Source organism: Sylvia atricapilla, chromosome 1 (assembly GCF_009819655.1).
Source record: "Sylvia atricapilla isolate bSylAtr1 chromosome 1, bSylAtr1.pri, whole genome shotgun sequence".
NCBI lineage: Eukaryota > Metazoa > Chordata > Aves > Passeriformes > Sylviidae > Sylvia > Sylvia atricapilla.
This window is the reverse complement of record NC_089140.1, coordinates 145369851-145388996: the sequence shown is the minus strand read 5'-3', so window position 1 is coordinate 145388996 and position 19146 is coordinate 145369851. Positions and strand designations below refer to the sequence as shown.

General features: G+C 44.0%; 1 protein-coding gene across 13 annotated transcripts in view; it reads left to right on the top strand.

Annotated features, from left to right (window-relative positions):
* Nucleotides 1-19146, top strand: part of ST3GAL1 (ST3 beta-galactoside alpha-2,3-sialyltransferase 1) — a 77938-nt gene that overhangs the window by 18932 nt on the left and 39860 nt on the right. For 5 of the 13 annotated variants that reach the window (XM_066336472.1, XM_066336445.1, XM_066336377.1 and 2 more), the window contains 2 exons: nucleotides 2393-2705; nucleotides 4535-4634. The exons of 3 other annotated variants lie outside the window; for them this stretch is intronic. The gene's annotated coding sequence lies outside the window, so the exon portion shown is untranslated. Of the gene's footprint in view, nucleotides 1-946; nucleotides 1080-2392; nucleotides 2706-4534; nucleotides 4635-19146 lie in introns of all 13 variants that reach the window. 5 more of the 13 variants (XM_066336482.1, XM_066336454.1, XM_066336402.1 and 2 more) reach the window with 2 other exon arrangements.

Here is a 19146-nt window from a genome sequence, read left to right as displayed (position 1 = left end):
AAGCAGTGATCCCATCAAAAGGTCTGGTAGCTCTGGTCCTCTGGGAATCCAGTGGGTGAGGACTGCCTGTACTGTCCCAAATCCCAGCTTATATCCAGGTGAGAATACTTGGCTCCTCTCCCTGGGTGGAGCATCTCCCAATGGGATGATGAGTCATACAGGGGCTCCTTGATGGCCCATTAAAGAGAGATAGCCTCAGAGGGAATTATCTATGAGTCATGGGCAAGGCATTGATGGGCCATTAACAGAAGGCACCCAGAGGGAGGGGGGCCTGGGAAGAGCACTGCTCCAATAATTGGATTAATCAGTTCATGAAGATGGTGATAGAATACATCCTATACTACAACCGAGGATGCCAGAGGATGTGGTATCACATTCCTGGAAGAGTTCAAGGCCAGGTTGGATGGGGCTGTGACTAATTCTCTCCAATAGAAAGTGTCCCTGCCCATGGCCTGGGTTTGGAACAAGAAGATCTCAGAGGTCCCTTTTACCCCAAGCCATTCTGTGATTAATAGCTCTTGATACATATAGCACACATGGCTACAGGTGACAGTACATGAGTGACAGTGTGCTGAGAGTAGATGTCCCTCAGCAGGATTTGCCATCAGCATGGCAAAGATGTGGGATGTTGTTTGAGGCATTATCTAAGTGGGATGCTGCTTCCTGCCTGCCATGAGAGCACAGGGGAGATCCAGCCACCATGACCCCTGAGCAGAGAAGGGTGTGTTGGTGCAGGAATGAATCAGCCCAGGTACACAGCAGTGGCCCATGGGATGGGAGTTTAGAGAGCTGCCACACCCTGAGCAAAGGTGTCATTCTCTTAAGCAGAAAGCCTTGGTGGCCTGAGGAATTTCTACTGCCCAGGCAGCTCCATAACCTGAGGTGCTGTACAGTGACTCTGGTGACCACTCAGAGATGTTATTCTCCTGCTGTACTCGACATGCAGTGATGAAGAGTGGAGGAAGCTGCCACCATGGAACTCCTCTGGCAGGATGAAGTCTGTCACTGTTTTATCACTGTCTCTTCTTGGTCCCAGTGCTGGGAAGGGGGTTGAAATGTGCCAATTGCACCCAAGCCAGGTAAGGTGGTTTTAGGTTTTCAGGGCTTCATGAGCATTGCAGCTTCAGTACATTTTGTCCGCAAACATGTCTTTATTCTTTGTTTCTGTGGCTTTTCAGGCAAGGTGGCCCAGAATGCTGTCCACCTGGGTGTCCTGGGTTGGTGGTGAGGACAGAAAGGGACAAGAGAAAGCTGTCAATTTGAGCCAGTGGTTAGAGGAGCCAAGAAAACAAACAGCTAGGAAAAACACCTGGCTTCTGGAACTTATTTCCTTAAGAAGCGAACTGGAGAGCAAAAACATGTGGGATGACTAAGATATGAAGGGAAAGCAGGCTCATGTCTGGCGATGAGCTCTGCCTTTCAGCACTGGGGTAGAGCTTGGTTTCTCCATTTTGCTTCAGGGCTACTTCATGTGTGGCTCTCATGGACAAGAGTCCTACTCCATCTGCCCTTTCTCCTCTCTGCTGGCTGAGAGCCACTGGCAGAACTAATACTGGGAATAATACCCTGCTGCGACCCCACAGTGTAAAAACAATCTTGCAGAAATGAGTCCTGGAGGGAATTGGATTTTCATTTTCTTTTAAGAATGTTCCAGTTTCTCTCAATCAGGAGAAAACTGCTCTCCTTGTGAAATGAAAGGCAGTGAGTGCATGGAGGACAGGCATGGTACAAGGTGAAAGCAGTTCATGTTCCTTTTGGAACAGCGAGAGTTTTCCTGTGCTAGAACTTCCTTAGAGTACAGATCAGCGTTGGGTACATCTGACAGAGTACAAGCATCTGCAAAGCATGTGCTGCTGTCAGACCTGGTGATCTGTCCTCTTTTTCTGGTCACAATGAGAAATAGGTACTTTAATATGTCATTTGTCTCATTTAGAGGAGGCATTGGAAAAATAGGCTCTGAAGTGGGACTTCCTCTGTGCTGACAGTTAAGCCTCAATGACTTGCTCTGGCAAGGTTGAGGTGTTACCTGAGATCAGATGGGCCCTGCCCCAGCACAGCTGGAGGTGAAATCCTATTAACCTCTTAGCTGGGGATGCAAGTGCCAGAGGGCAGAGGCTGGGGTTTCTAAAGGAGGGAGTAATGCTGGGTCTGTGGAGAACTGAAGCACCAAGGTAGTGCCCATCCAGCAACCTGATGGGAGACATTCAGAGCCCAAACAGCACTGAGTTGTCTGCACCTTAATTAAAGTCAGTGAGGGCTGTGCTGCCTTGCTTCTTGTACGTAATTAAAAAAACCAAAAAACCCAAACCAGCAAAAGACATATATATATGTATGTGTGTGTGTGTATGTTATCTTCCGAAAAATATCTAACACATAGGTGTATTCCTTTTAGATGAATGTTGAAGAGATGGAGAAGCTTCCTTATGGTCCAAAATGAACAGGATCTGCTCCTCTTTCTGTAGGAAGAAAAAAAAAAAAAAAAAAAAAAAAACCCACTGGCTGAGATGTGTCCTGCAGAACTGAGGACCCAGACTTTTTTCCATAAAACCTTAATACATGAAACACAGTCAAAACCCAGATACTCAACTGTGCTTAGATCTATGGCTCAGCTGGACCTGGTTGATGCCTTCCTGCTGCCTACATTCCCTCTACACTGTGATAGATTGGTGGCCCGGACTGACCCATCCCAAGTGCCCACACATGCAGTGAGTGAACCCTTTTTGAAGTGGTTTTTTTTTTTTTTTCCCCACATGAGGAAACAGCTTCCTCAAGTATTTATTACTTTGCCTTCTCCCCTGATTGAAAGGATGCTGTGAGCTCTCTGCACAGGGCAAACGTTAGAGTGTTCATTTTTTTTTTCTCAAATGAAAGAATAGCAGCACTCAAGTTCCAGTGGAGTGGTGATGCTTCATCAAAGTCTAGTTGACCCTGAAACTTGCTACTGTACTGTAATTTTGAGTAAACCAGCAGAGCAGGGTTTCTGATACACCAGGTGCTGTGTCTCATGTTTGGGCTGTATTTCTGTCTCCATAGGGTTAGAAGGAGATGGCTCTTCCTGCCTGAAAGAGCCTTTCATAATGTTCTGGTGGTCCTTTGGAACACAGCTGCTGGTGATAACCTGACCATGGAATTTCTCCTATACAACTATCTGAACAATTGTAATTTTAGTGGCAATTTCCCTTTGTTCACACTGCTCAAATATACTTTTCTGATGATTTGTAGCTTAGGATTCATTAGCTCCTTTTTCAGCAGGACAGCTCTACTGTGCATGCAGGTCAGTGTTGATATTATAACACATTTGTCTTTAATTTGATAGCCCATTGCTCTTACACATGTTCATTGCCATTGCAAAAGTGTGCTTTTAGTTGGCTTTTCTTAGGAAGGGATGAGGGGATGCAGAAGTGAAATTTGTTTAGTAAGGAGACTTCATTTTTGTTCCCTGTTAACAGCTAACTAAAATAAAAATAAATTTTTTAAAACCAGTAAAAAATACTGGTCAATCACAGACAAGTAAAAGGAGCAATGCTTTGCAAATGCAGCTGAGGGATGTGAAAACATGATTCATTTTGAGAAGATTTCGTATTGTAATTCTGCATCACACCTCTGGCTCTCAGCACTCTGTTCTCTTGTTTCTGCGTGTTCAGCTCATAATATTCTGATTATTTGTCACTAGCTGGGCAGCCATAAGCCTTAGTTATGATGTGATCTGAAATCCCCTGAGACACCAAAATACTTGAAGACAAGCAAAGATGTTGCTAAATAACTGGAAAATCTGACCACGGAAAACCCAGATGTCTGCTAGAGGCACTGTTTTCTTAATTACCTAATTTTGGGTACTTAAGGAAGTGTGTTAAAAAGAAACAATACTAAGTTGTGGGCAGTTCTTTTGAGGTCTGACATGACTCTTATGGATGATCTTTAGACTTTCAGATGCTTACAGAAAAAAACAAGCAAAGAAACCTCTACTGTACACCATTTTAGCATGTTGATTATTTTATTTATTTTTAACTCTGGAACCTCTTAAATCAAAAGTTACTTTTTTGGTTGGGGAATACCAAATCTGTTTTGCAATGAGGCTTTCTTTATTTGCAGGGGTTTTGCGGAACCTTTTATGAATATTTGACTCTGCAGAAACCCTCAAATTACCATCCGCCCACGTTCAGCTTTGCTCTGAGGTGCCTCTCTGGTGCTCTGGCTGGCCTTTCTCAGTGTCAGGCCCCAGGGAGTCACAACTTCCCTGCACAAAGCATTTGCCCTGTAGTTCTGCTTTCGCTTTGTTGTATTCCCTTTTTTTTTTGTTGTTGTTTGTTTTTTTGTTTTTTTTTTTTTTTTTACTTTTCCCCCTCCGACCTGCTGCTGCTGACCTTGCTGAACCTCTGTCCTCATCTGTATCTTATGCCACCCTGAAATATCATGCACAGGAAGCATCTAGCTGTTCCCCTGCTGTAATGGGGCATTCTTTCAGTGGATTATCTCTGTTTCATTCTGGCACAAAGCCTGCAAAAGTCATTTGACAAACCTAAGCTCTCTGCAGATCCAGATCATCCATCTCTGGCCACTCCTGAGACACCAGTGATTCACACGTGGTCCACCTGCTCGGAGCTGGCTGCCTTGGGGACCTGGGCATTTGTCAGGTTTGCTTTTTTCCCCCTTCGCACTGCTTTGTCAGTCATAGCCCCTAGAAAAGGAGCAGCAAGCTGCTAGAGGAAGGTGAATCAAAACGTGCTCGACTTTGGGAAATGAAATGTGTGATGGAAATGGGCCTTGTAAACATCCACTGACAGTATTCCTGGTGGCAAGGATGGGGAGTATTTCTCAGAAGCTTCAGGCTTCTGCATTTGCAGATTTCCCATTGAGAGGGAAGTGAGCTTTGGTTTCGCAGGTGCAAGAGAAAACAAGTGTCTGTGACTTCCTTCTGATTTTACACTGGCTTTTTCTTTTTTAAAATAAATTTGGCTCAGCTGCTTTGCACAGCCCTGGCAGGTACCCAGCCCCTGTCCTGTTTCTTTGTTGAGTCAACAATAAATCCAGCCAGCAGAGAACAGCTTAATGGTCTGTAGTAATCATCCATCCAAAATCCTGGCTAAAATCTTCATCTCCCAGCCCATGTAGCTCCTTTCCTCCCAAAGGGAGGAACCGTTTGTGTGTGTGGTGGGCTGCCAGAGGGTCCTTGTTGTGCCTTGGTGTGTGTTCAAGACTAGGTTGGATGAGGCTTAGAACAACCTGGTCTAGTGAAAAGTGTCCCTGCTCACAGCAGGATGAACTGGATGATTTTTAATTGTCCTTCTACTCCAAACCCTCTGATTGTCATGAGTACTGCACGTGATGTTGGTGCAGCATAAAATGGCTGGGACCCCTGGGATCCCCCCCATCCCTGGTGAAGTATGTGCCTAATATGTCCCCTTTTGGAAAAGCAGGCGAACCTTCAATTGGGATGTAATACCTTTTTCCAGGCTAAAATATAATTTGCTCAGTTCCAGATAAATGGGTTTCACTTAGATGCTGCAGGTTTTAGTCTTGTGCATTATTGCTGTGTTGATAAGATTAATGATGTTGTCATGGTCATCTTAATGGTGTTTCACTAAAATGCCTCCTTTTCAGGTTGGGTAGCAATTTGGGAATCTCTCCCTTCATGTTTTAATTTTTTTTCCTAACTTTCCTATTAGCAGGATGAGCATTGAGATGTTATTCCCAGTGCTGAGACCAGAAGGTCTATTCAAAGAATTCAAAACCTCATGGTTCCTGAGGGCCTACTGAAGGGTATTTAATATTTGGGGCTGCACTAAACCCCTCAGAATACAGCTGCAAGGAACAAAACCTCTGAGACATATACTTACTCATTACTGTGTGCAGTCATACATTATAAAGTTTGATGCTTGCTTGCAGACTGGGTGACAGGGACTCCATTTGCACTGTGTTTGCCTCTTAATTATTATAATAATTTCTTTTACATCATCTCCAAAAGGTGGATTAAGTCCAAGCATGACAAAACCTCCCATGGTATTGCTGCTAAGATCTGCCCAATAAAAGCAGCGCTAGGTTTATTTTACTTTGTTGGGTTTTTTTGTTTGGTTTTTTTTTGGTTTTTTTTGAGGCAAGGTTCTTATTTACCTATTATCAAACCATGCAATTACTTAAAGACGTTACTCTTCTGCTCAATGATGAAATAAGCCCCAAAGTCGCACCAGTGAGGTCACCCAGGTACCTGCAAATGTGGTGCCTGAGCTTAGCAGCAGTTTGGTAATTAGAGCTGGTGCAGTGCCCTGGAAGCAGCATTCATTAGCAAGATGCTGTTGGGCTGTGGCAGTTCCCAGCCAGGGTGCATGACATGCTGGTGGCTGTGCTGCTCTCAGCATCATGGAAATCCTAAATTGAGTGAGAACTCTCCAGTCAGCACAGGAGCAGAAGCAGGGCAGGCATCCTGACAGAGACCAGACCGTGCTGCACAGCACAGTTCTTGTGAACTGCAAGAATTCATTTTCCCTTTCAGGGCCCCTGAGCTTGAGTTTCAAAATGAGAACCATATTTTGAGCTCTTTGTTCTGGCAGAAAATCAGCTCCTCTTTCCTGCTGAAACTCTCTCAGTGCTGCAAAGGTGTAAAAATAAGCCAGACTCTGGCTCATGCCTTAAATTTAGTGTTTTGAGTTCGGCTCTTTAGGTGGGCCCCCTGTGCCCGTGCAGGCTGTGGCTGGGCAGGGGAGGTCCCACAGTGCTGTCACACTGTGCTGAATGTGGCTGCCCTCCTGCCTACAACTCCTTCAGATCATTTCATGTGAGATGTCTCTCTTCCAAGTGAGTAAACCACAGATGCAACTTTCTGCAAAATTACCAACTTTTAAAGAACATCTATGGTTCCCTGTGAGGTCTCCTCCTCTGCTCCCACTGTGCTGCTGCTTTTCTGAAGCCAAATTAAACAGATCTATTCCAATCTGACTGAAGCCATTGAGTTACTTAAACAGATTGACCTGACTTGAGCTTATCAATTTCTTTAATGAGGTGTCCTCTGCAACTTCTGCTTGGCTTTTTGCCATCCTTCTCATTAAAAAATTTATTTTGCAGTGTCTTTGTTCTGGGTGGAGTCATTGCCAAATAGTTGGCAGGGTATTTGCCTGACCCTTACCCCCTAATAATGATTTAATTTTCATTTTTAAATCTAGCAAAAGCACTGAGAAATTACCTTGCTTATAGATGTATGATTTGGAAAGTGTTTTAACTGTAAATGAGGAGCAGCAGTGAAGAGGGTGCTTCTTCCCTCTGGCTCCGTGGAAATAACCCTGCATTGACAGAGTTTCAAGATTAAGGTGCTGAGTTTTGCAGCCTGGGTGAGATGTCTTTTTATGGTCACCTTTTGAAACAACAACAGTGACAGAACACCCAGGCTGGAGGGATAACAACTTCCCATTGAAACTTCTTTATGAAATTCAACCTTTAGGAGCAAATGGTGGATATCTGAAAGGTTGCCCCAAAGTGTAGGGAAAAAAATAATTGTTGATGTATGGAAAAACTGGTGTGCTTCTTTGGGATGAGTATGCACCAAAAATGGTTGGATTAATCCAGATTTACTCCAATAAAACTGTACTCTGTCCTTGAGCATCTCTCCCTGGGCACGCCTTTCTTGATGCTGCTGGTCCTTCCCCTAAAGCTGTTGAATTGGCTGATGTTAGGAGATTGCTTTAGTCTTTTTCCTTGAGCCATTAAGGTATTTTATGTATTGTACATCAGTCAAGGCTGGATCCTCCACATGTGCATGAAGCCGCACTTGTTTGAAAGCCTTACTCAGGCTACAAAGGGAATGCCTGTTCTGTACTTCAGATTCTTCAACTCAAATCTTCACCCAAAAGTACCTCCCAAATTCTTCCTCCTCTTCAGAAAAATAACAAACAGTGCTGGTTATCTTCTTTCAGGTCACAGATTTTTAATCCTTCAGATGAAACCTGAGCAGAGCCCTCAGTGGTAGGAAGGGAGGATGTCCTTCAGTCTTCCTCTCAACGAAACTGGCTTTCTGCAAAAGCCCATCTCGTCCATGTGTGTTGGGCACAACATTTATGGTGTGGGAACTGTAAGGAAGCACAGGCAGAGAGAGAAATGAGTGTTTTTTGGGTGCTTGTTGTATGCAGCCATGAGGTATAGGGCAAAAACTCAGTCAAGGTGCAGCATGCAGGCACATCACACCAGGTACCTCTGGAAACATTACCACTACTACTACTTTGATTTTTATCCTTTTGAGACAAACTCTGTAGAGTTTAGGTGCCAGTGTGGGAAGAGGGCTACTGACCAGAAGGGGTTTGATGCACAAGTTTGCACTCAGACTTGACAACAACTCTTGTTGTTGTCTGTCTGACTATTTCCCAGTGCAGAGTCCAGAGTCCATCTGAGCTGATCAGGTTTAGCAGGAACTGGTTTTGCCTTCATCTTCTGCACATTCTGTCTATACTTAGTGAGGGCGGGTTCCCAACTCCACTGAAGTGTTTTGTCCTTTCATCCTGGTAGAAATAAATCCAATTTTATGCAAAGTTGCTGCAGAAGAAAAGCCTTCTGCTCTGGCAAACAAACCACCTCTGCTCCTGTCCTGCTTCAGACACCCAGCCTTGCTGCTGACAGTATTTTCATCTCAAATGCAGTTAGAAAAGCAGGGTAGGGAAACCCAAGATATCTCTTGCAAAATAGATACCTTCTATGGAGAAATACATCTCATTCCCAGACAGAGAGAGGAGGAGGAGGATGTGTGGCTGTTGGCCCTGGAACTGAGCAGGATGCAGGGAAGTGGAGGCATCCCTGTGGCATTAGAGGGGACACTGTTTCACATCCCAGCAGCGTGCTCCAGCCTCCTGGCTGCAGAGCACAGTCACAGTATTTATTACTGACTGCTATTGGATTCTTATAAAACTGATTCAGCAGAGCATTTGCACCTGCACTGTTTAAGGGAGTTTGGAATAACCGTGTGGTTACAGAGTTAGATGTGTGCTTAAGTGTATTGCCAAGCTGGTGTTAATTTAGAGAAAATAAATTGGTGCTTCCTGGCTTGAGTCTGAGGCCAGCGTGTACAATCTGATTAGATTTAGGATGTTTCTGTTCTGAGTGCCTAACTTAACACACAAGTTAATAAAAAAAATGTGAGCACCCACCAGAAAAGCAGAGATTTAATGGCATTGACAGACGGTTTTCCCAGGTGTGTGGTCCAAGCGGTTGGATGATTGTCCAGAGAACCACGCATATTGGATTTGCAGGCAGTATTGTTGAGCTGTGGTCAGACTGACCACAGATATCCCTGTTCTGACTCAAATAATCTGGTAGCAGTCTGCATGGAAGCCACAAGAATTTGGAGAAGGTGTTTTTTGTGTCCTGTGTGTGCCCAATGGGCCTGATCCTGCATTCCTGTGCTGGGTCTGAGAAACTGACCATTAAAATCAAAGGGGTTTTTGACTAAGGAGTTCAGACTATATTGCTGTGGATTCTAATTCCTTTCATTCATTTTCCTTTGATTATCAGTACAACGCTTTATTTTTGCACAGTGTAATATTTTATTAAAGGCCCATTTGTAGCTAATAACATTTATGAAGAGGCAGCTTTGACTGAAACTGCATCTGAATGTCACTTGAATAATGAATGGGAATGCCATATATCCATTAAAATTTGAACAATGATAACTGTATGTCTGTTAGAGTCCCCTTTTTGATGGATATGGCCCGCAGCCATTAAAATACAGTGAGAATTCTTGTTCACAGTCCCACAATGGCTGATAATAACACTCTTGATAAGAATTTGCAGCTCAAGACACCAATTTTACAAAAGGGATTTATTGCAGCTAACAGCAGCTCTGAAGATTAAAATGTAACCGTCATTCAGTTCTACTTTTACTTTATTTTTTTTAAAGTCTCACATATGTAAAGAAAGGATTTTACTTCCCCATCGCTCTCTGGAGCTGGTTTCCTGCTGGCCCTTATTAAAAGTTACTCACTTTTTGAATATAAAATGTTAGCCAATATCCCCACTGGTTTAAAAGAAAAAAAAAAAAAAAGTTTTCATCCTATTTTTAAACACAGAGGGTTTGTAGAATTTAGAAATAGATGTGGCCTACTGGGTCATCTAGTCAATTTTCTACACCCCTCCACCCTCCATTATTTCTTGCATGCCTTCATGTTTCTGGGCTTTTTTAATGTTTTTAGATGCATTGCTGCTGCAGCTGTTCAGCTCAGTGACATGTGGATGTCACTAGGCTCTAACAAGGAGACTCACGAGGCACTTTAAAGTTGGAGGAAAATAGGGAAAGAATCTTCTTAATCGAATCTATCCCAGAAAGTGACTTTGCTTAGCTTACAGTAAATATGGGGCACTTCAAAAAATGTATTAACTGTAAAGTCTTGTAACTGTTTTCTTAGACCTAGAAAGCTGATGCAAGAGGCAGTGTATTACAGTGGCTGAGATGACTGACAGATTTATATTTTGCTTTTTGACCTTCAAAAAGTCACTTAATCGAGCTTTTTCTTCCCCTCCCCCCCCCATCCTTTCTGCAGAGCAGGGTTTATCTGAGCAGAAAGTGCTTACTAAGCACCAATTGAACACCTACTGTGCCAGGACCCTGAGCTTTATCTCTCAAGCATGGTCAAATCCAAAATAATAGGTTGGTCTTCTGGAGAAATAGGTTGTTGAAAGAATCATGTGGGCTTGGGTTTTTGACTGGCACAAAAAACTGGATTTCTTAAGGATATGGCAAGCTGAATTTAGCTTTTCTTCTATAATTATGAATATAGTTTGTTGATTTTGCTGATTCTTTACCTCCATGCCTGTGTTCGGTTCCGATCTGGCAGCAGAAGCTGGAAGGCTCACATCCTTGTACATTAAACAGGATGCAGTGCCTAATTATTATCTTGATTAAATCTGGTGATTAAGTGATCTGTAATTGTATGTAAGCCCAGACATCCCAAGATATTACTCAAAGCCATGGTGACTGAGCATTTGGTCAGGGTTGGGGTGGCACTGCATTGAATTAAATCTTACTTAAGGAGAAGTTGGTTCACATCTCTGCAAGCACTTAAAGCTCTGTGGAATTTTGCTACATTTCTCTTTGCTGAGCAATATGTAAAAGTACATCAAGTGCAAGTGTAGTTAAGTAATGTCAAGAAAGTATCTACAGAAGGATGTATTTATAAAATGTATTCATGGCTCCTTGTTTAATTTAAGAAGACAGAAAAATACCACATTCCTGATAAATTTCTGAAGTCAGTACAAAAAACCATGAGAAAATAAATATATGCCAGCATCATAACTTCCTCTTGATGACTAAAGCTATGGCATTTTTAAAGCCAGGGATGAAGCAATTTTAGGCGTGATTCAATTGAAATCTCTGCTCTTCTGTGTCCTCTCAGAATAAACCACCCATGCATTTTAAATTTTGTTCCTTTCATATGCTATGGGATGTTGATAAAAAATGATAATAATAAAAAACCAATACCCCTTATAGCAAAGAAAGGGCGGTCTGGTAGTCAAATGTTTTTCAAACTTAGTGCAGCTTGGACTGAAAGATTGAAATATCACCCAGTAATAAGTTTGCGGAGATGAAATCCACTTGGATAAAAAGTTCAGAGCTATGCAACTTGACAGGCTGAGTCCTAAAGGGCAGCAGTCTTGGATCCAATAGTCTCTCTCATTTTGAATAATTGCTGTGCAACACAGAATCAAACATTTATTGCTGAGTACAGGTGCATTTGCTCTCCCTGGTGACCCTCTATAAGCAAATGTGCAAGACGATTTTATTACCAGGAATGCAATTCACACAAACTGTTTGCTTTAGAGAATTAAATAAACCCAGACAAAGGACAGTCAATACTGTTGTTTTACCTTCTTGCATTTAAATGCTGCCTCCTGGATGGTTCAATAGCAAGCTGGAAGACAGAGGGGTTCTGTGTAATGATTCATGTGAAGAAATTTACGTTTGAGGCAAAGCCACAAGAGCACCAAAATCAAAGGGTTACTTCGCTGTGGACAAATTCAGAGTATCACCTTCATCTGAGCAGGCTGCTGTGATTGATGACTAGTGGGAATTCAGTTGACTGGAGAAATCTTGGCTAAAAAATTTGTTTCCAAACTAGAATGACCGAGCAGTGGCAAAGCTTTGATTTTGCTGCCAATGCAGCATTTGAAGAGATAAACCATATTTGTGGCTGTGGTTGAAAGAGCTTCTAGGAGACATTTGAACCCATGCCATGAATTCTTGAACTAGGAGCATTTTTCAGTGCAAGGGAAAATGACATCTCGAAGCAGCACTTGCCTGGGGAGGGGCTGTGATCAGTCTTGCCTTTGGGGAGAGCTTTCCTTGAGACCAGAATCTCTTCATTGCAATTAAAAATAAATGGTGCCTGGCCTGTGGTGATGATGGCACATTGCATGGCTGTGTAGGGACATTAGGAGCCATTTGAAATGCCTTATTTGTTATTCTGCTGTATTGGTGCAGTGTTGACTATCCTTCCTTGGGACAAAATTAGACTAAGCAGAGTCAGAAAGGTTAATGCCTTTGGTCTTCTCCTTTCTATCAGCTTTATGAGCACAAGAGGGCTAAGGCATCCCAAGTCTTTGTTGTCTTCATAAACCCCTGAGAACTCCATTCAGAGATACAGATTCAGATCCAACACAACATCCTAGACTCTCAAACCTTGTAATCGCTTGCATTCAGATACAGGTTGGTGTTCTCTCCCCCAGCACTGTGTTCTGGGGGATAAGGTAAAGGAAAAGAGAAGCACTACAAAATATATATTGGACATGATTGATAGCACCTCATGGAAGCAAGAGTAAATACTGGAATGCTGATTTATCTTTCCAAGACCAACAGCTGGGCTTTTTATGAGACTTGAACTAAGGAATATAAACACTGCCTGACAGCCACAGTAGGACTGACTATTCAGGCTATACCTTCAGTCTGTCCAGTTATTGAGAGCCAGCACAGAGCAGTGCAGAGAAGCCATCGAAACACTGCAGGAAGTCCTCAGCTGTTGCAAATCTGTGGGTGGGGCAGGGATGAGATCTCCTAAGGCTCAATCCTAGCCTGGGGTCTTTGTCCTTTGCAGGGTTCAGGTTCAGTCCTTCAGCCCCATGGAGCACTAACACCACAAGCATGGGATGAAAGCCATCATTGGCCATTTTTTGTGTGTTGAACCCTGGATTTGGAGCAACAGAGTTTGTCCTGAGCAAAGATAGGTGGGAGGAGATGTGTCTTCTCAGCACTCTTGACTGTGTGATCTGGCAGAGAAGTCTTCTCTGCCAAAATTTTCTTTGTAATAATTTGTGAGATAAATAAACTGCAGGTGTCACACACAGCCAAGTGGAATGGAAGCTATGGCAAAGCTGGTTAAGAGGAGTTTCTCCTTCAAAACTCCTGTAATGGATGACCCAGACTTTCAAGACAAAATATTTGGCAAGTGTGTTCAAACTAAAAAAAACCTTTCATTCAGTCAAAAGCTTTTGTTTCTTGCCAACTCAGTAATGTGCTGTTGGGACAGGTAGAGAAGGCTGCTTTCCAAAAATAAGCAGATATTATGCAACAAGCTTTGTTATATTAATAAGTGAAAAACGGATGTACTATTCATTATCTGCTTTCAAATCCAAGTAGACAGTCATACTGATGATTACTGATTATTTTTTTATTTTTACAAAGAGAAATGTTTGAGGAAAGGCAGAACTCGGTCTTAAGCATTCTTTTGATTCCACACTGCAGCTTGGTAATTGATGAAAGATGTTCCACGTGTTGAACACGTGTTGAACACATTACTTGAAACTTTTCTGTTGGCTTTGTGATCTGCACTAGGTCTGACAAGCTACATCAAGAGTCTTTCATAGGACACTCCCTTCTTGCAGGACCTGCTTCTGGAGTTCCCTTTGAAGTGAATGGACTTGATGTGGATAGACAGCGCTTGTCTCTATTCTGTTATTTGTGGGGGTTTTGTCCTGATTCTGTTGAATATAGGAGCTGTCCTGCATGTAATGTGCACTGTTATAAATAGAAGCAATACTAAAATTCATCCTTAATTGTTTTTAAAAAGGGATTTTGGATAAAACAGCTGGTGGAAATCATTTGAAAGACTCAGCTGGCTTTGCATGAAGTTGGAGTAGGCTCAAAATACACTGACAAGTCCAGCAGTGAAAAAATCTCTGTTGTCAGCTGACGTATCTCCTTCCCCTGCGCTCTGTGTTATTCTCACTGTCTCTCCTTAGGCACTGGAGAAGTCTGTGGAGCTTTGGCTCCCTGAGGAGGAAGGGGCAGCAGAGACAACATGTAGTGAACTGACCACAGCCCACATTCCAGGTCTCCCTGCTGGTGGGGTAGTAGGAAGAGAAATCGGGAGTAAATAAGGGAGGAATAGGGGAGAAGATGTTTTAGGGTTTGGTTTTATTTCTCATGATCCTGTTCTGATTCCCAAGTTGAGTCTATTTTGCCTGTGATGGTAACTGGTGGGTGATCTCTTCCTGTCCTTATCTCAGGCCACAAGTTTTTAATTTTGTTTTTCTCCCCTGTCCAGCTTAGGAGGGGAGTGCCAGAGTAGCTTTGGTGGGCACCTGGCATCCAGCCAGGGTCAACCCAGCACAAACCCACATTGCCAGTGGCAGGAGTGAGTCTCTGCACTGTGATCACTCAGGGGAAGAATTGAACTCCAAAATTACAAGTGTGCATTGAAAGCGTGAGACTGAGGCTTCTGTCTCAGAGATGGGCTGGAGCTGCACATCCTGGCTCTTATCCTGAGTGACGTGGGGAGTGACCCAAGAGCTTAAACACCTCCATTCACCTGCTCCATCATCACAAGGATACTTGCATTACCTCTCTGCATAAGCAACCTGCTGTTAATATCATACTAAGCACCCAGATTCCTGTCATTGAAAGCTCAGTGGCTGTGCAAATGTGAATAGCTGCATGTGGCTTCTCTGACCCAGAGAAAAGCAGTATGTGAAATTTGGGCTTGTATGCCTAGATGGACATATATAGCTAGAAGAAAACAAATAAGAAATGAGTTGATAAGATGTACCCGAGTCACACTCAGAAATGCTCTTGAATAGGGTGGTTGACAATAGCATGGTGTCTTCTAGGTGCAGGTGGAGGCAGCAGATAGCTGTGGTGGCTGGTGCCAGGCAAAGCAGCTCCTGCTGCCAGGGCCCAGCCTGGAGCCCTGTGGCTCCTTTGCAGGCATCACCACGGGTCATGGAATCACAGCCAGGGAACCAGCTGGTAGCTCTCTGTCTGCAGCTTTCTTTATCCCATAAAGAGTTTCAAATGCTGTCCCCCACTCCTTGCTTTTTAACAGATGACATTGAAGGATTTTCACTTTTTCCCCCCCATTTTTATTTTTTAACTGCATCATCATGTCATGGGTGACATTCCTGACAGCTGACCACTGACTTCTGCACCAGCAAGATTTTCATGGAGTCATAGAAGCATTAAAGCTGGAAAAAACCTCTAAGATTATTAGGGCTAGATGTCTTTTTTTTTCTTGTCCAGAAACCAATCTGTGGCAGGGCTGCCTGAAACTCCCTCCTCCCACTGCAGGCACTAAGCCCTCACCCCACCCCAGGCGGCTGCTCCATTCTTCTGCCCGAGGCATCAGGGATGGGGCACATCCCAAGCCTGGGAACAGCCTCCCTGCCCAGCTGCCCTTGCCCAGCAGCTCTGCAATCTGGGCTCAATTCCTGCAGCAGAAGGCAGCTGAAGCAGCTCAGTGTTACCCTCTCCAGGGACTGGCTGCTCTCACCTGGCGCCTCGCAGCTAATCATAGTGACAGGAGCCATTGTTTATTTTCCTCCATCCTTGTCTTCCTTGTTTTATGGAAAATTAGAGCAGGCAGGCAAGCCATCCATCAGCCTGTAAATGCTGCAGAGCCTTTTGGCTTTGTGCTAAATAATTGTGCATTTTATTGCTATTTACACATTTATTTTCTCAGGCAATAAAATACAAACTGTAGTCCTCAAGACTTTATATTTTGCATCTGTATCACAGCAGCCACACAGGCTTCAGCAGCAGCATGCAGCCTGCTGCCATAAATTCACTTTCTTATTTTAGTAGGTCTAACATTTATTTATAATTAATGTCAGAGACCTTACACAGGAATGCCAATTATTGATTCTTTTTCTTTTTTAAGAAAAAGAAATTACTTTTTTCTTATTACTGCTATAGCAGCACAATCAAATTGCAGAGGCTAATCTTGTCCACCACAGTGAAAGAAAAGGCTCTTAAAAACTGGGTTGGTGGTAAAGTTATAAAAAGCATCATGCAACCCCTTAATTCTGGAGTTTATCTATATGGAGATTATTGTGTGGGGGGCAGGGGACAGTAATTCAAATTAGCAGCTCTGCTGGTGTCAGTGAAGGCGTGTGGGAATGGGATCTACAGCAGCAGCCACTGTAACCACTGCAAAACGAGAGCCTTTGGAAGTGGCAAGGGGCTCAGTGTCTCCCAGTACAGCTGGGCATGGGGGCACCCAAGGTCTTGGGTGGACCCCCAGACTCCTGCTGGGGTTGAGGAGTGACTGCTGTGCCTGCAGGTTTGCACTGCCAGCAGTGCCCGTGGGGTGCAGCACTTCCCATACAATGATTGTACATGGGACTCAGCTCCACTTGCCACAACCACATGCTCGAAGGTGTGAATTGGACCAAAGAAGCCTTGGAACTTATTTTTATGGTTTGAATCTCCCATGCTAAGATATCTACCCATGCATTTGTAAACTAAATGGCCCTTGCCAGTAGTAGCCTTTGCACATCATATGCTTTTCCTTCAGTCCAGCTATGCCAGGAAATCTGCTGAGGGAGGCATCAGACTTGGCAAAGAGTGATGGGAACAGCAGCCAACTCCATCTTAAACTAATTTTTACCCCTGGCAGGGATGGCTGCCTAACAAGTGTTCAGAGGCTGAAACACAGCCCTGAAAAAGCTGCAGGTTGGAGGTGTGAAGGGGCTGCAGAGGGCAAAGTAACATGTCTGCTACTGCACCAGCTTCCCATTCCTGATAATTTGCTATGAAAATGCTGAGCAGCTGTGGGAAAGGGAATAAGTGGAGTTAGGAGCAGAATTGGGAGCCAGGGATGGAAGTTACATTTCTACCTCAAGCTCTGTAATGGTGAGAATAAGACAGATGGCTGCAGGCTCGCTCACCTCTTCCACATCTGCAAAGCAGAGCTGGCAACAGCATGTCTGGTGTATGGTGGTATTTGGAGGGATTACCAAAAAAAAAGGGCTTGCCATGAACAGTTGTCATGGGGGTTAAATAACCTGTTTTGTGCTGCCTTCCCCTCCAAGGGCTTCTCCTCCCACAGCAAGTGAACCTCAGTGGGTCAGGAAATAAAACCAGAGGTGATCAGTCCATCTCTGTGACACCTTCCCAAAGAGGTTCAAAAGCAGTAAGGAAGCCCTGTGTCAGCTGGGAGAGGTGTGATGTCAATGCATGAATGTGGCCAGAGATGCTGTCAGGGCAAAGATGGATGTTGTTGAAAATAGGAGTGAACTGTGTGATTCAGTCTGAGGAACAGCAAACCAATCCTGAAGGATTCTGCTCTGCCTTCCTGGGGGCACTGAGTGGCTAAAGTTGTGGAAAACAGTGAGGGGTGGATTCTCAGCATCTCTGGAAACTCATACCTCAAACCTCACATGTGGAGTACTACAAATGGAAGCAGTGAGTGCTTTGGCTCGTTGTCATTGCACAGCCAAATGCCACCTGAATTTTGTCACTTAAAGTATGGCTTATTTTCTTTTTTTTGTCTATCACTGTTAGGGTTTCTCTTTCTTTGTTTGCTCATCAGGAAGGCAGCTCTATTTTCATTTCTTAATTAGCTTGGTATTTCTACACTCATTCAAAGATGTCTGGCCAAGTCAAAGTAACGTGCAACACCTGCCAAGCCAAAGGCTTTGCACACCAGGACTAGATAGCCTGGGGACAGGAGAACATGTGCTCTCACAGAGCTGTATTGTCTGGGCTTGGGGCAAGTATCCCCCACAGGAACCTCACCCGCACAGGGGGGATGTTGCTGACAGGCATCTGGACATAAAGGAGCTTTATTCTTGCCCAATAGCACTGATGGGGCTGCAAAAGCTTCTTCATTTGCTCTGTCTACTATGACAGTGCTGGAGAGCCTGGCCACCAAATGTGCAGCTCACCTCCATGGGTTTTGTAAAGTTGCCTCTGAAAGCAAATCCTGATTTTATTGTGCTTGTATTGAACAAGTTGAGCTGTAAATCATGTTTCACCCTATGGGTGCTATTGAAGACCCAGCCCTACTTTTTTGAGTTGGAGAAGGCACCAAAAGCATCCAAGGGCCTGTAGGAATGGGACAAGGGGTAATGGTTTTAAACTAAAAGTGTTTAGATTTTGACTAGATATAAGGAATAAAATTTGATGAGGAGGGTGGTGGGACACTGGCACACGTTGTTGAGAGAGACTGTAGATGCCCCATTCCTGGAAACATTCAGGGTTAGGTTGGATGGGGCTCTGAGGAAGCTGATCTTATTGAAGACGTCCATGCTCATTTCAGTGCAGTTGGACTAGATGACCTTTCAAACCTAAACCATTCCATGATTCTATTACAATCTATGGAGAGGAAGAGGGGCAATGTCTCTCTCATTTTTCATTTTTGCTGTAGAAAAGGAGTTTTACCTCAGTGGGAGGTTGATTTGGTTCAGAGCAGCAGGAGTTTGGACATCCCTGTGTGCCTCCTGCCCTCCTTGCACGCAGCAGCATGACCCATATAAGGGTTAATTCCAACAGTAAGCCCTGTCAGCAGGTCAGTAAACCTGCTCCCAGACCCTGCTAATCCAGGCAAATCCTCTTTCCATGTACCTTCCCCCGTTTGTTCCATTACCTTGGGGTAAAAAGGTGAGGATGAAGGAAAAGAGGGAAAGTTATGGAAGCACACTTTAACCATTTTGGTAGGTGCATGAGAGCAAAGTCAGTGTCCCTGAAGTGCAGTGTGGCCTCTGCTGTCTCTGTGGGTTCTGTACAGGTGTCTGTGTGCAGTCTGGCCACTCTACCTGCTCCTCCCTCCATGACTGCCTGGACAGTGGCATCCCAGGACTTTCCCTGTCTTTCCCAGCACAGAGTCATATCCTGTAAATAAGGCTGAGCTTATTTCCCAGGCTGCCTGTATCTAAAACCAGGGGGACATTTTCTTTCTGGGTTCA